General features: G+C 41.7%; 1 protein-coding gene across 4 annotated transcripts in view; it reads right to left on the bottom strand.

Annotated features, from left to right (window-relative positions):
- The window catches only part of Atg10 (autophagy related 10), a 322,415-nt gene that overhangs the window by 288,428 nt on the left and 15,684 nt on the right, over positions 1 to 18,303 (bottom strand). The window lies entirely within an intron of this gene.

Genomic DNA, 18,303 nt, shown 5'->3' with positions numbered 1-18,303 from the left:
GAGATACAAATATCAACAACAGAATACAAGAGATAGAAGAAAGAATCTCAGATGCTGAAGATTCCATAGAAACCATGGACTCAACAGTTAAAGAAAATGCAAAATGCAAAAAGCTTGTAACCCAAAATATCCAGGAAATCCAGGACACAATGAGAAGACCAAACCTAAGGATTATAGGCATAGATGAGAGTGAAGATTTACAACTTAAAGGGCCAGCAAATATCTTCAATAAAATTATGGAAGAAAACTTCCCTAACCTAAAGAGAGAGATGCCCATGAATATACAAGAAGCCTACAGAACTCCAAACAGACTGGACCAGAACAGAAATACTTCCCGTCACATCATAATCAAAACACCAAATGTTCTAAACAAAGAAAGAATACTAAAGGCAGTAAGAGAAAAAAGCCAAGTAACATATAAAGGAAGACCTATCAGAATCACAGCAGACTTTTCACCTGAGACTATGAAGGCTAGAAGGTCCTGGGCAGATCTCATGCAGACTCTAAGAGAACACAAATGCCAACCAAAACTACTATATCCAGCAAAACTCTCAATCACCATAGATGGAGAAACTAAGATATTTCATGACAAAACCAAGTTTACCCAATATCTATCCACAAACCCAGCCCTAAAAAGGATAATAGGAGGACAACACCAATACAAGGAGGGAAACTTCACCCTGGAAAAAGCAAGATAGTAACCTTTCATCAAACCCAAAAGAAGTTAAGCATTCAAATTTAAAAAATAACGTCAAAAATGATAGGAAGTAACAATCACTATTCCTTAATATCTCTTAACATCAATGGACTTAATGCCCCAATAAAAAGACACAGACTAACTGAATGGATACGTAAACAGGACCCTACATTTTGCTGCTTACAGGAAACACACCTCAGGGTCAAAGACAAACACTACCTTAGAGTAAAAGGCTGGAAGACAATTTTACAAGCAAATGGTCTCAGGAAACAAGCTGGAGTAGCCATTTTAATATCAGATAAAATTGACTTTCAACCCAAAGTCATCAAAAGAGACCCTGAGGGACACTTCTTGCTGGTCAAAGGAAAAATACAAAAAGAAGAACTGTCAATCCTGAACATCTATGCCCCAAATGCAAGGGCACCCTCTTTCGTAAAAGAAACTTTATTAAAACTAAAAGCACACATTGCACCTAACACAATAATTGTGGGTGACTTCAACACTGCACTTTCCTCAATGGACCGATCAGGAAAACAGAAACTAAACAGGGACACAATGAAACTAATTGAAGCTTTGGACCAATTAGATTTAACAGATATATATAGAACATTCTATCCTAAAACAAAAGAATATACCTTTTTCTCAGCACCTCATGGTACCTTCTCCAAAATCGACCATATAATTGGTCACAAGACAGACCTCAACAAATATAAGAAGATCGAACTAATCCCATGCCTCCTATCTGATCACTATGGAGTAAAAGTGGTCTTCAATAGCAACAGAAACAACAGAAAGCCCACATACACGTGGAAACTGAACAATACTCTACTCAATGATACCTTGGTCAAGGAAGAAATAAAGAAAGAAATTAAAGACTTTTTAGAACACAATGAAAATGAAAACACAACATACCCAAATCTATGGGACACAATGAAAGCAGTGCTAAGAGGAAAACTCATAGCCCTGAGTGCCTCCAAAAAGAAAATGGAGAGAGCATACATTACCAGCTTAATGACACACCTGAAAGCCCTGGAACAAAAAGAAGCTATTTCGCCCAGGAGGAGTAGAAGGCAGGAAATCATCAAACTCAGGGCCGAAATCAATCAAGTAGAAACAAAGAGAACCATACAAAAAATCAACAATACCAGGAGCTGGTTCTTTGAGAAAATCAACAAGATAGATAAACCCTTAGCCAGAATGACCAAAGGGCACAGAGAAAGTATCCAAATTAACAAACTTAGAAATGAAAAGGGAGATATAACAACGGAAACTGAGGAAATCCAAAAAATCATCAGATCCTACTACAAGAGCCTATACTCAACACAACTGGAGAATCTGGAGGAAATGGACAATTTCCTTGACAGATACCAAATACCAAAATTAAATCAGGACCAACTAGACCATCTAAACAGTCCCATAATGCCTAAAGAAATAGAAGGAGTCATAGAAAGTCTTCCAACCAAAAAAAGCACAGGACCAGATGGCTTCAGTGCAGAATTCTACCAGACCTTCAAAGAAGAGTTAACACCAATACTCTTCAAACTATTCCACAAAATAGAAACAGAAGGAACACTACCCAATTCCTTCTACGAAGCCACAATTACGCTGATACCAAAGCCACACAAAGATCCAACAAAGAAAGAGAACTTCAGACCAATTTCCCTTATGAACATCGATGCAAAAATACTCAATAAAATTCTTGCCAACCGAATCCAAGAACACATCAAAACGATCATCCACCATGATCAAGTAGGCTTTATCCCGGGAATGCAGGGTTGGTTCAATATACGGAAATCCATCAATACAATCCACTACATAAACAAACTCAAAGAACAAAACCACATGGTCATTTCATTGGATGCTGAAAAAGCATTTGACAAAATTCAGCATCCCTTCATGCTTAAAGTCTTGGAGAGAACAGGAATTCAAGGCCCATACCTAAACATAGTAAAAGCAATATACAGCAAACCGGTAGCCAGCATCAAACTAAATGGAGAGAAACTTGAAGCAATCCCACTGAAATCAGGGACCAGACAAGGCTGCCCCCTTTCTCCTTATCTTTTCAATATTGTACTTGAGGTACTAGCTCGGGCAATTCGACAACATAAGGAGGTCAAAGGGATACAAATTGGAAAGGAAGAAGTCAAACTATCATTATTTGCAGACGACATGATCGTCTACCTAAGTGACCCAAAGAACTCCACTAGAGAGCTCCTACAGCTGATAAACAACTTCAGCAAAGTGGCAGGTTATAAAGTCAACTCAAGCAAATCAGTGGCCTTCCTATACTCAAAGGATAAGCAGGCTGAGAAAGAAATTAGGGAAATGACCCCCTTCACAATAGCCACAAACAGTATAAAGTATCTTGGGGTGACTCTTACCAAACATGTGAAAGATCTGTATGACAAGAACTTCAAGACTCTGAAGAAGGAAATGGAAGAAGACCTCAAAAAATGGGAAAACCTCCCATGCTCATGGATCGGCAGAATCAATATAGTTAAAATGGCCATTTTGCCTAAAGCACTATACAGATTCAATGCAATACCCATCAAAATCCCAACTCAATTCTTCACAGAGTTAGAAAGAGCAATTATCAAATTCATCTGGAAGAACAAAAAACCCAGGATAGCTAAAACTATTCTCAGCAACAAAAGGAAATCTGGGGGAATCAGTATCCCTGACCTCAAGCAATACTACAGAGCAATAGTGTTAAAAACTGCATGGTATTGGTACAGTGACAGGCAGGAGGATCAATGGAACAGGATTGAAGATCCAGAAATGAACCCACACACCTATGGCCACTTGATCCTCGACAAAGAGGCTGAAAACATCCAATGGAAAAAAGATAGCCTTTTCAACAAATGGTGCTGGTTCAACTGGAGGTCAGCATGCAGAAGAATGCGAATTGATCCATCCTTGTCTCCTTGTACTAAGCTCAAATCCAAATGGATCAAGGACCTCCACATAAAGCCAGACACTCTGAAGCTAATAGAAAAAAAACTGGGGAAGACCCTTGAGGACATCGGTACAGGGAGAAAGTTTCTGAACAGAACACCAATAGCGTATGCTCTAAGAGGAAGAATTGACAAATGGGACCTCATAAAATTACAAAGTTTCTGTAAGGCAAAGGACACCATCAAGAGGACAAATCGGCAACCAACAAATTGGGAAAAGATCTTCACCAATCCTACATCAGATAGAGGGCTAATATCCAATATATATAAAGAACTCAAGAAGTTAGACTCCAGAAAACCAAACAACCCTATTAAAAAATGGGGTACAGAGTTAAACAAGGAATTCTCACCTGAAGAACTTCGGATGGCGGAGAAGCATCTTAAAAAATGCTCAACTTCATTAGTCATTAGGGAAATGCAAATCAAAACAACCCTAAGATTTCATCTTACACCAGTCAGAATGGCTAAGATTAAAAATTCAGGAGACAGCAGGTGTTGGAGAGGGTGTGGAGAAAGAGGAACACTCCTCCACTGCTGGTGGGGTTGCAAATTGGTACAACCACTCTGGAAATCAGTCTGGCGGTTCCTCCGAAAACTGGGCACCTTACTTCCAGAAGATCCTGCTATACCACTCCTGGGCATATACCCAGAAGACTCCCCACCATGTAATAAGGATACATGTTCTACTATGTTCATAGCAGCCCTATTTGTAATTGCCAGATGCTGGAAAGAACCCAGGTATCCCTCAACAGAAGAGTGGATGCAAAAAATGTGGTATATCTACACAATGGAGTACTATTCAGCCATTAGAAACAATGAATTCATGAAATTCTTAGGCAAATGGATGGAGCTAGAGAATATCATACTAAGTGAGGTAACCCAGACTCAAAAGGTGAATCATGGTATGCACTCACTAATAAGTGGATATTAACCTAGAAAACTGGAATACCCAAAACATAATCCACACATCAAATGAGGGACAAGTGGTCCCTGGTTCTGGAAAGACTCAGTGAAACAGTATTCAGCAAAACCAGAACGGGGAAGTGGGAAGGGGTGGGTGGGAGGACAGGGGAAGAGAAGGGGGCTTGCGGGACTTTCGGGGAGTGGGGGGGCTAGAAAAGGGGAAATCATTTGAAATGTAAATAAATTATATCGAATAATAATAAAAAAAAAAGAAAAAAAAAAGACGGACCAATATCTTCAAATAAAAGATAAAAATCATTCAAAAGGCAGGTATTTCTTTAAACTAACACGTATTTGCAGGCTTTCTTTTCCAGGTTGAGGTATTCTACCTGTTTAGGGCATATGAGCAGAAAATAAAAGGATCCCAACTGATCGGGGCGGAAAGACAGAAATAAACACGGTGAATTCTAGAACAGACCAGAACGTGACTACGACCAAGGAAAGCAGAAAAGGCAGAAGATGAAGGGACCAGGAACGTCCAGGCGCGAGGCTGCCACATAGATGCCAGGTGGTTCAAAGGTCAGTGTGTAGCAAGGACAGCGTCACCAGGGTCACATGTGCTAACACAGTGGCCCGCATCTCCCAGTACCTGTGAGTCTAACCCAGGGGAATTATGAGTTCTAGGCCAACCTGAGTTACATAGCAACTTCTGGGCCATCAAGGATTACACAGTGAAACTGTATCGCTTTTTAAAAAGTGACATTTGAGCAACTCAATGAAAGACCTGGGAGTGATGTCTGGCATATTTGAGAAGCAGCCAAGAGGCCAATGTGCCTGGGTGGCTATAATAAAAAGACACACAGAGTGACGTCATAAAATAAGAACGGCGGGGAAGGCAACATCACAGGATTTATAGATCATCAGAACACTTTGGCTTTTAGTTTGAGGCATTATGTTATTGAAAAATACTACTACCTGACCTCTTAAAGAATTATGCTACGGGAAGGCAAGAGGAGAAGCAGATCCTACTTTTGATTATGAAGAAAATCCTATCAAGCACTGACAGTAGTGTACCTTAAGACAGTAGGAGGAGAGAGGATGAGAAATCGGATTCTGACAACAACCGGATTTCCTGGTGGACCAGACATGAGGTCTGAGAGACCAAAGTATGTGAAGGGTAGCCGCAGTGCGCACAACAAGAATGATGAGGTGGGCTTCAACTCAGAAGGCTGGGTTTGGGTGGTGACAGACGATGGAGTTTAGAGGAAGAGCGTTCAAACAGCTTGTTCACTTTGGAATCTAAAGTAAAAACATCAAAACAGAAACAGGGACAAAGGAAACTCCTCTCTGTACACTGAGGATTGGCTAAAACAGTCTAACCATGCGCAGTGTAACAGGAGAAAGGATAAAGTGCACGGAGGGAACTGGAGCATGTGTGACCACACAGGAGAGACCACGTGGGGGGGGGGGGCATGCCCGCTACGGGGGAGAAGAACACACAGCTTGCCCCACTAGGTAGTTACACCGCCCTCGTAGTTACAGTGCCCTTGTAGTTACACCACCCTCGTAGTTACAGCGCCCTCGTAGTTACAGCGCCCTCTGGAGCTCACTAGGCATTCCGGGTATGCTCAATCGGATTCTCTTTTTTCTCCACTGATAGATAATTCCTGGTTAATAAGATTTCAGAGCAATTGCATTCCTTTTGGGGAAAAGATCTTTCAACTGCGCCCCGACCTTCACTTCAGTAAGAACCAGAGGGTGGCGTGTGTCGGACGTGGAGGTGGAGAGGATGCACCGCTCCTTTTGTCCCAGGCTTTGGGCTTTGGAGTAGTATTTCCTGAACCACACCACAAATATAAACTTGGTCTACACATCTTAATTCAAGAGAGAAGCCTGCACAGTAGGTTCATGTTTGGGCAACAGAACTAAAATGAGGTGATGTAAGGCTGGGGGAGCGGGTCTGGAGCAAGGCATGTCTAAACCCAAGAAGTCCTGAGATGGGCAGGACGGCCCACCAACCCACCCACCCTAGCCCTGGGTCTGCATATCTGGGCACAGGTAGACCTGTGCCCCAAACTTTGCCCTACCAGAAGAAGTCACACAGCCAGTAGCCAGGATAAACTTCCTTTCTCTGTATAAGGAAGCAGGGCCTGGAACTCCTCCTTATGCAACTGAGGCACCCCCAGCACCTAGTTCCGACCAATGATGTCTACTCACCCTGTATCCCCTACTCATGCCCGAAGATTTAAACAGCCTTTGCTCTCCCCGACTAAAGGCGCAGCTCAATGAAGCCTGCCTCCCGCCAAGTCTGTTTCTTGTCTCGCTCTCCCTTCACTAAGGTCTCCCTCACCCGGGGGATTGAGGGTGACCATGCTGTCACACCCAGGATCACGACTGATGGTGCCCTGAAGGGACGGAGAGCAGACTGGGACTGATGAGGCAATCTCTAGGGAAATGAGAAGACGGCTGAGCCCAGACACTCATGTCGTGAGACTGTGGACAAGAAGCAGACAGCGTAGGAGACTGAAAGGGAATACGGTAGACATGGAGGGAGAACTAAGAGACGGAGGGCACCAAGAGAAGGGAGAGATGACCACGCCCATCCAGTGCTGCTAAAAGTTCAAACGTTTCCCAAATGAATTTAGCAGCCTAGAGGTCATGATAGTACACAGTAATATTAACCTGACGGTTCATTACAGTAAAAAGGAGCATTATTACTTAATAAGTCCTTATGAAAATGAATGGGCTTTTAAACATCAGTCAGTGAACCACTCAGTTCAAACAATATACAATGAAATGAAATACAATGGGATATAGCCACAGAAATGGGAGCTTCTTGGCCTCCGTCCTCTGGCTATATGCTTTTACTGTAATTAAGCAGACGCACAAAGTCTGAGAGCCAAGGATGTAGAAAAGAGGACACAGAAGCAAAACTCACTGTCCCTGATGCCGGGGAGCCCTGTGGGGAGATGGACAGGGTACAATCACCAGGGTCAGTGATGTGGCAACTGTGGGGAAGGCAGCGTGTTACTAAAGCTGAAGGAGTCAGGATCGGCGCCTCTGCACAGACAATGCCCAAGTTTAATCTCAGAAAATCCTGCGGTGATTATTTGCAAAAGACTCATCCACACAAATCACAAAATGTGCCAATCAACATGTGAAAACATGTTCAAATAAACAAGATTTAAGAATAAATGCAAATAACACTGCCAGGTAGCCTTGGTAGGCAGAACTTCAAAGTCTCTTCTCTAAGGCACGGGAATGAAAGTGACATCGCAGGTACAACCACCATCTGAGGCCACCCAGGGCACCTGCTGTGCTAAGAAGCTCTACATTACATCGTGAGACACCACTGAGAGTCATCACCAGGGTGCTCTGATCTCTCTCAGGTACTCAGTGTCCTCAGGTGCCGACAACAGCAACCTCACAGTCAAGGTGCTCAGCACCTTCTGCTGGGCTGAAGCAGAGGGACCAGCAATACCCAAAGCAGCTATCTCAGGCACTGTCCGGAGCTAGCCATCCCAGCTCAGACAAGCCATGCTGTGGAGACATCACACAGGAGATCTAAGGAATGACAGAGAACTCTGAACGCTGCCTGCCTTGCACTCGCATGCAAGGGAACTCAAGTTCTCCACAGATCCTGGGTAACAGGAAAGGGACATGGAAAAACAAGAAAGAGGGCAGGGCAGTCTTAGAACCTGCCTGAGCACTGAAAGTGCTCTCCAGTCCACAGCAGATCCAGGGGACACAGCAGGGCCCGCTGTGAGCCCACACTCATGACACTGAACAGATAGAAGGCAAGCGAGACCAGCCTGGAGAACGCAACGGGATACTGCCCAAAAAAAGCAGGGAGGACGCTTTAATTTGATTTAAATCAGGTGTCCTTACTGTTAAGGCAATACTTATTATAAAACAAGAGATATAGAGACATTAAATATTTATTCATCTGACTATGTCTGAGAATTCGTACTCACCTGAGATTTGGTCACCTATAAAACAGGGCAAGCTCTTTACCAGATGAGCCATCTCCGCCACTGTTGTGTTACAATTTGCTCCTAGAGTAAAGCATCCTATCCTGCAAAAAGCTCCTTAAGCAGGAAAGTAAACAACTCAAAACAGCTTCAGGAAGTCCCTGAAACGGACTAGATTTGTTAGGCCCCTCCCTGCCGGAGTAAGCAATAAACTCGTAGAGTTCCCCTCAGAAGAAATGAGGATGAGCTACAAAGAAGACACTGAGACCGGATCGGTTGCCTAGAAGGAGCAGAAACCAGCTGGGCTACCTGTAAGAGGGTTAGAGCAGCTGAGGCACCGGACAGGACACTCTCCAGCCTGCTGAGCTGCAGACATGCTGTGTAGGACGCTCCGCATTTCCTGCCTTTGTGTTACCCACGCTGCAATGGGCGTTGGCAAGGATGCTGCCTTTGAGCCATTTCTGCTCCTGTAAGTAACTCCAATAAAACTCAATGGTTCACCATCTTAGATTTCGATGGTATCCATACTTTGGTCTATCATCAGATCCCTATCCAGGATGAATAAGTGTGTGTATTGAGTCTCTGAAGGAAAAGTTCTATCACACAGCACTAGCCTCATGACCACTAAAAAAGCAAAAATGAACTATCATACTGAAAAGAGTATTATAGTTAGTTAATCTAATAATATTATTATAAATTAGCAAATTGGCTTATGAAAAAATATATATATATGGGTATATATGTCTATATATATGCATAACAGACACACACACATATATATATGAAATATCAAGTGGCTTTGTTTAATATGCCACAAATCCTAGACTTGCCAAGCCCACTATAAGACAACCTTCCCTCAGAAATTTTGAAATGCACACTAACCCATCCAGTAACTTAGATCAATACTACAACTAAATGTGAGCTCTTATTTGTTAAACTGGAATAATTACTACCATTATTTAAGTTATCAGTTTGCAAAATATTATAGCTTTCATTCCTCAAATGTCTTGGTGATCATAATGTTGGACAGTATCAAATTCACAAGTGGTACATGCAGTATTTGTAGTAACTGCTAAAGACTTGCATATGCTTAGGAAACAAATCATATCACAACACTCAATAAAGTATGAATACAAAATCCCGTGCAAATGACTAGGATTCCAAATTTATCACAAACCGCAGCGTTCATCTCCAACTACATTTTCCTCCTAATCTCCAAAGATAATTGTTTTTAAAAAATCTAGTCTAGTCTCAAGAGATATGAGTGCAATATACTTAACCATTATCAGTGACATTTTGAGCCAGAAATATTTCATTAACTAACAGTGGATGATTAAACAAATATATCTAGGTTCACAGTCCCCAGGAAGGAGGATTATTTGTAAGAGGAAACATAAATCTATAAAATAAACTAGAAGAATAAAAATTAAGTATCACAAACTAACACATGCTTTTTTGGTTTGGTGGTAGTGTGATTTAGTTTGGTATGGTCTTTGAGACAAGGCCAGTCACAGTGTAACACAGGCTGCCCTCAAAGTTGTGGGCAGTGTGACAGGTCCTCTGGTGTCAACCTGGAAGTGTGCATACATCACCACAGCCAGTCAATACATGGGTTTATATGTTACTCGTATAAAGCAACATTGTTCTTTAAAATCCCTGGGATTTTTAAGAAGTATCTTTCAGTAAACTTAAAAACTGTCACTGAATTTCCTTTCATCTTTGGATTCTGCATACATAGTGTGGTAGTTTGACTGAGAAATGTCCCTATAATTCATGTATTCAAACACTTAATCCTAGTCATGGGAGCTATCTGGGGAGTCTTGCATGTTACTGGGGGATAGGTTTTAAGGGTACAAAATGTCACCCTACTTCCTGCCTGCTCTCTGCTTCCTATATAGTGGTGATAATGTGATCAACCCACTTCCTGCTCTTGCTGTGATGTCATGCCTTCTCCGCCATTACAGACTCTATCCCTGTAGAACTGTAAAACAAAATAAACCCTTTCCTCCTTAGGCTGCTTTTGGACATGGTATTTTATCACACCAAAAGAGAAATAACTCATACATACAGACATTGACATTTTAGTTAATATTTCATTTTTGAAATGAAAATAATTACTTCCAAGAGGTTGATGTATAAAGAATACAACTTTGAATGGGTTACTCTGTGCGGGTATGACAAGTAATCAAAACTGTTTAGGAACGGAGACAGAAGGGTCAGGGGAGAGCCCGTATGCGGGAGATCAGCATGAGCAACACAACAGAGCTCCAAAAGAAAACAGGAAACGGCAAACTACTCATAACAAGAAAATCGTCTTCTTTATAGTTTGAGGGTTATGTATCAATCAGGTTATATATCAGCAAATGGGATATATACATGGAAAATATTTATTAAAGATTTAGTTGATTTTTAATTATGTGCATGCACATGTATGTGGGAGGGTGGAGGTAGTTTTGAGTGCCCACAGAGTCCAGAAGAGGGCATCAGAGCGCCTGGAGTAGGAGTTACAGGCAGCTGTGCGCCACCTGACCTGGGGACTGGGAATCAGACTCTGATCCTACGGAAGAATAGCAAGCACTTTGAGCCATCTCTTAAATCCCATGGAAAACATGTTTTCCTCTTTAATAATGTACTTCACAAACAAAATTGCAATACCATTTTTGAAAACCTGATGCTATCACATAACAGAGATCCGCTCCAAATTCTCTTTCCACCTGAAGACATTATACAAAATGAAAGAAGCCAGTCATTAACAGAAAAAATACTATTTGATTCCACCATGGCACGTAAGATGCCCACAACAATCGAACGCAGAGAAACTGAGTGAGAGGATGGTTAGGAAGAGCGCTGTGAGCTTCAGGAGTGTGGTCCCTCAACAGCGTAAGTAAACTCAACACTACTGAACAAGGCATCTACATATTAAAGTAGTAAGTAAGCCTTGCATTTCCTGTATTTTGACACAATTTTTTAAATAAAATAAAATTTATAAAAATACTATCTTGGGGGGGCATTCGGTTGAAGTGCTTTCATTTCCTTTAATATATGAAATAAAATTTCAGAGTTTGCTTGAAAAACCTATCATTTGAAGGCATGGAGGTAAAACAAAGCCAAGTTAATTAAGTTGTGATGTATTACGTCATTTCATATATAACACAGATGCTTTGAAACACTGTTTCTGGCTGTGAGTTGGCAGTTGTGGAGCCAGGTGATAGGTACATAGAAATTCATTATACAATTCACTCTAGTGTTATATGCTGGAATTTTTCATAAGACATTAAAAATAAAGATAGCTGTGCAAATAAATGAGGTATGAAACTCAGCAGGGTAAAGGAGTGATGGGGGGACCATGGCGGGCTTCATACTCAGATCACACTGACAGATAAAGCATGGAGACACTTTACAATCTATCTTAAATTATGAACTTGGATTTAGATAGTAAAACGGTGAAGGATTTGGAAAAAAAGCAATGTGTATTACATAGAGACAAAGATGTCTATGAAAAATGAATTGTCAAGCAGTTTAAATTTATACTCAGTTAGATTTAAGTTTTTAAACTTAGTCGTTTTTTTGAAGGAAGAAGTTTTTTGCTTAGGTTTGGTTTTTTGCCATTGTTGTTGTATTGAGACACAGAATCGCTCTATAACACTAGCTGTCCTGGATCACACTATATAGCCCAGGCTAACCTTGAACTCAGAGCAATTTATCTACCTTAACCTCCCAAATACTGATATAACACCATACCTAGCCATTATTTTTTTTACTTTATATAAATTAAGGAACAACCTTATAGTAATAAGGTTCCTTATTACTATAATAATAACTAGCTCCTAAGTTATACTGCAAATAATACAAATATTATGTGTCTCTTAAAATATAATCAAGCAGGATTAACTGAGAAATCAGTGATTAATGCAGGGGGAAAAGCTCCTTAATTCTACTTTAAGAATAACATACAAAGCCAGACATGGTAGCACATGCCTGTAATCCCAGCATTTGGATATGGAGACAGAGGGCCATCCTCCGTTACAAAGCAAGTTTAAGGCCATCCTGGATTACATGAAATTCTCCCTGGAAAACACAATAAAGAATAACACAAAAATTAGCTAATGTTAACTCTATAAAGTCTAATCTCAAGTAAGTGGGAGAATTGGTTTGCAGTGTCTGAAGTCCTGTTTCCACACTACAGAGAAAAAAAGAAACTTTCAAATGTGAGAAGATACTTTAGCAATATGCTGTGAAAAATAGATTTACGGATATTAATTTAAAAAGAAAGTTCAGGTCCCCAAAACCAACATAATAACTTGGGAGCAGCGCTTAGGCCTGTGCGGGGAAGACAGCCACAGGAAGCTCCCTGGGCTCGCGAGCCAAGCAGGCCGAACTGAAACAGGCAACACGGGCAATAAACAGCTGAGCAACTGAGTTACTGAACTCAGGCTGCGCACCAGGGCTCTTGGTGGTGAGGACTCTCCGTGTGTATCGCACACACGGACAACTCCGAACAATGCATCTATCCAACAGAATGTTTGCAACCTAGCGCCCCCTCTGCACTGAGCCACAAGCACACCCCACTTCAAAATCTCTGTTCCTCATAAGACCCATCAGTCATATACAGTTTCTAATCAATCATAACTCAGCATACCTGGGGAGAGAGGTCGGGGACTGAACTGGCCTAGAATGGGTCTGGGTCCATGCTCAGTGAGGAAGACTGTACCCAGTAAACGTTTAGGGAAACTATTTACCATCTCATGATTATGCATAATTGGGCATGCATATGATTACATTTCAATGCATTATGGGAAGAGACAGATTCAGGGAACAAAGGTTTACATCAAAATGGAGAACCACCTAAACTATCCCTCGGCAAGCACACACACACACACACACACACACACACACGCGCGCGCGCACACACGCTGCTGTCGAATGCCACTGGAGAAGCTCCAAGCAATGCCTGGAGCTCTTGAGGACGCTTGCTCTTATTTCTTTCTTACCTATACTACCAGGCTGCTTTAAATAAAGGTTTCTTGCTATTTTGAGATCGGTGTGAGCCTTTATTACAACAATAACAGACCAAGAACCAGGGAACACCAGCTAGAACCTCACCACCACTAATAAAATGACTAAGGTGAGACTGGATCTCAAAAATTCTGGTAAGGACTGACTAAGAACCACACTGAACATCAACTTCTGGCCTATACAAACACACACACACATAACACATGTGTGAACAGACACACATATATAACAAACACAATTAACAAACAGAAAACTGCAGGGCGGTGGTGGCGCATGCCTTTAATCCCAGCACTCTGGGAGGCAGAGGCAGGTGGATTTCTGAGTTCGAGGCCAGCCTGGTCTACAGAGTAAGTTCCAGGACAGCCAGGGCTACACAGAGAAACCCTGTCTCGAAAAAACCAAAAAACAAACAGGAAACTAGAAGGAGAGTTGAAATGAGCTTTTTTTGTTGTTTTGTTTTTACAGTGTGGAGGCCTTGAGCATGGTAGGCAGGTGTGATTTCCCTGAGCTACATCTCCAACCTACTGTGATATTAAATTTCTAAATACATACTAAAGATTTCATGAATACACAAAAATAGAGCTGAGATTCGTAGCACCTCTGTCCAGAGGCTGCTAGACCTTCTTATACGATGTCAGGCTTTATGGACTGCAATCAGATCACAGTAACCCCGGGTGAAGATGCCTGTAGACATGCTTTATGATTCGCCATAATAAACATCATTAACCATGTGGAAGACGGAGAACAGCAATGGCTCATATAGTGGCTTCTATCGGTTTTCTTAAAATATAAAAGGACCCGCGTTTGAAAACAATAAAGGCTAACGTAAGAGTGAGCATTATAAACATTACTGTGAAGCTCAAGTTAAACCAACAGTCAAAACCTAAGTGGAAAGGGGTTTTAAAGTTTGTTAGCTTAATATTATTACTCCAAAAGAACTTAAAAATCAGAGAGAAATAAACCCATAATTGAATCTGAGTATACTATGTCTAAACTTGGAACACTCCACATCCCCTAATCCTTGAGTCCTCTGTGTACATACATGCAAGCAAACGAACACTGTCCATATAGAGTATCGCTCCCCAACCCCACCCGTATGAGATAGGATCTCCCATTGACCCTGGACATGCACTGAGATTTAGAGTTCTTCCATGATACATTGTGTTTTAGCACTGACAAAAATTTGTTTATTTTTCAGGAAGGCCTTTTCTCTGATTGTGGGCATTAGAGAGAGAAGCGAGCTGTAGCGTGGCAGTGGACTTGTAGAGCAGTGGGGGAAGCCACAGCATTAAGCTGCTTCTACGTTATCCTGTGATAAAATAGAGTTCCAACTGAATACAAGGAAAAAATCATGCAGGAGATAGGACCTAACCAAAGATACTTTGTAAAGAGTTAACTGTGGTTAAATAGGACAGGTGAGTTATGGGGGCTCACAGGCAATTAAGATGGGTCGAATGGGAAGCTAAGCAGCCCTGGACCGGTGGAGAGGCAGCATGGAGTCCCTCTCACAGCTCAGATCAGCTCACACACTGAGGCAGGGCTGGCGAGAAACCAGCCATGTTCTACAGACGCCGAGCCCAGAGCTCCTGTGCTGACTACCCACAGACCACCCAGGACGCCTCACTAAGGTCTGCTTTGATCTTCACAGTGTTTAAGATCATGATTTGTAACCAGTTACCAACACTTAACGACTCAGAAACTTCTCCCAGGTCAGAAGTTTTTACTCTTCTCAAAATATCAAAAGGTCTCAATGTTCAGACAACCTGGACAGCCACTTTCCACCGGCCTCATTTCCCACACTGCTTAACCCTGAAGGCTTGGACATCAGCACCCAGGTCTCCACAGACAGTTGCTTTCACAGTCACGATCTTTAGGCTGTCTGGATTTTCTCTAGGGTTGGCATTTTGTTTTGATATCTAAGGGCTTACCCCACTTGGGGTAAAGGCCCTTAATGAAAGGTATAATTCTCACTCTAAAGGATAGGGACCATCCTAACTTAGCGGCCAGAAGGACAGCAAACATGGAACGAGACTTAACTATGCTCTTTCAGAGACTGGCCAGTAACAAAGTCAAATTGTAAACACCAATTCTTCAGACCATAGTTTACAATTACAATGAAAATTTCTGACAGAAATGGCTCCCTTCCTAAAGGCACACCCGGACCCTAGAACTATTCATTTCATGCCCAACAGACCCAGCCCTACTCTATTAGATCTCTGAAATGTTAACAGTGTTAATGCCTTGATGCCAGGGGACGGGCATAGATAGATACAATGGAACCTGCTGGTGATCCCAGCACTTGGGAGGCAAAGTTTAAAGGATCAGAAGTTCAAGGCCAGCCTCAGTTACATGATGAACTGAAAGCCAACCAGAGCTACATAATTCTTTGTCTCAGAAACACAACAAAATAAAAAGGGCAAAGGGCAAAGAGAAACTTCTGGCATGGTTTCCAAGAGGTTATAAGCCAAAAGGGGCATGAAGGGCTTATTCGTTACCTTCCTGGAAGATCTGGATCTTAAATTATGTTTTTCATTATTGGAATATTCTTGAAAGCTCTAATTCTTTGAAAGCACCATGAAATTTAGTATATTTTAGTCTTTAAACATGAATTGCAGCTATCCAAATTACACTGTGAAAATAGTTAGAAATGTATTTTAAAACTAATCATAATTGTGAAATTTCTGAGAATTTCCAGGAACATTGATTTATTGTCCAGATTCTCAAAAAGTAGCATAAAGAGTATTTGAGAAAGAACACCGAGAGCACTGCTTTTCTTACTGTGTGTTGTAATTCTTACACATCTCATGTTGTTGCCAAATAAAAAGTACCTCTATAAAAGAGGGTGGGTCAGAAACCTATACATGAGCTTCTGTTCCTAACACTAACAGAGGTAGAAAAAGAGGGAGGGAGGGAGGGAGGGAGAAAGGGAGGGAGGGAGGGAGGAAGGGAGGGAGGGAGGGAGGGAGGGAGGGAGGGAGGGAGGGAGGGAGGGAGGGAGGGAGGAACTTGGACTCATTGAACACCAGAACAATTAACATTAAATCAAGCTAAAGACAGGGAGCTGTTAGGAGTTTTACTTAACACGTTCCTCCTCGGCCGTGAAACAACACAGGAATATCACAAAGAATGCAGCACAAGCACAGCAAACTTACTGGTGTAAGATTAACATGCAAGGATAGTGATTCCTTACTATAACTCAGAGAAAAGATACCACAAAAGAAAATTCAAGCATAATAGTGTAAAAACTAGAAACTACCCAAGAATAAAATTAATAAAAGGTACAAATAAAGTCAACCCAGGGCACGAGAAAAGCCCCCCCCCCCCGCCCCCCGGGTTAAGGTTCTCTGATTATCACCTGGATGCATGCCTGTAATCCCAGTTCAGGGGAAGCAGCTATACTCCCAAGCAAGACCCTGTCTCAAGGTAATGAATGCACTGTTGAGTCACTAGGGAGAGACCTGAGAACACCACAGTGTCCAGAGCTACTACGCAGAGCTTGTTCAGGGAACCGATGCCAAAGAACCAATGACTTCAGCCCAGGGACATTCCAAGTCAGTGCAGGACCTGCATCTCCCAGCTCACCGACAGAGGGCTAATATACAGTGTATACAAAGAACTCCAGAAGTTAGACTCCAGAGAAACAAATAACCCTATTAAAAATGGGGTACAGAGCTAAACAAAGAATTCTCAACTGAGGAATATCAAATGGCTGAGAATCACTTAAAGAAATGTTCAACATCTTTAGTCATCAGGGAAATACAAATCAAAACAACCCCGAGATTTCACCTCACACCAGTCAGAATAGCTAAGATCAAAAACGCAGGAGACAGCAGGTGCTGGCATGGATGTGGAAAAAGAGGAACACTCCTCCACTGCTGGTGGGGTTGCAAGCTGGTACAACCACTCTGGAAATCAGTCTGGCGGTTCCTCAGAAAACTGGAAATGATACTATCAGAGGACCCTGCTATACCACTCCTGGGCATATACCCAGAGGATTCCCTAGCATGTAATAAGGACACATGCTCCACTATGTTCATAGCAGCCCTATTTCTAATAGCCAGAAGCTGGAATAAACTCAGATATCCCTCAACGGAGGAATGGATACAGAAAATGTAGAATATTCACACAATGGAATACTACACAGTAATTAAAAACAATGAATTCACGAAATTCTTAGGCAAATGGTTGGATCTGGAAAATATCATTCTAAGTGAGGTAACCCAATCACAAAAGAACACACATGGAATGCAGTCACTGATAAGTGGATATTAACCCAGAAGCTCTTATTTATTAAAGAATAAATAAATACATAAAAAGAACTGACTCAATCTGCAAAAAGGAGAGAGTTCCTCATGTTGTGCTGCCCTCAACCGTAAAATGGTTCTGTTGCTACTTCATAACTGTAATTTTGCTACTACTGTGAATTATAATGTAAATATCTAATATGTGCCCTCCAAAGGGGTCTCAACTCACAGGTTGAGAACCATGGCTCCAGACAAAAAAAAATCTAAGAAAATTCTAGTATAGCCAGGTGTAGTGATACAAGCCTATAATTTCAGTATTTGGGAGGTAGAGGCAGGAGAGAGAGGACTCAATGGCATCTTTGATAACACATCAAGTTCAAGGTCAGAGCCTATCTCAAAACTGAGACAAGGAAGAAGAGAGATCATTTATAATGTAAACAACTAGTTTGAAGCTCCAGAGAAACATTTATTTACACAGCAATAATTAATATTGTAAGGGACCTTATCTATTAATTCAG

This window comes from Apodemus sylvaticus, chromosome 16 (assembly GCF_947179515.1).
Source record: "Apodemus sylvaticus chromosome 16, mApoSyl1.1, whole genome shotgun sequence".
Taxonomy (NCBI): domain Eukaryota; kingdom Metazoa; phylum Chordata; class Mammalia; order Rodentia; family Muridae; genus Apodemus; species Apodemus sylvaticus.
Note: the sequence above shows the minus strand (reverse complement) of the source record. Positions and strands in the feature narration are given on the sequence as shown.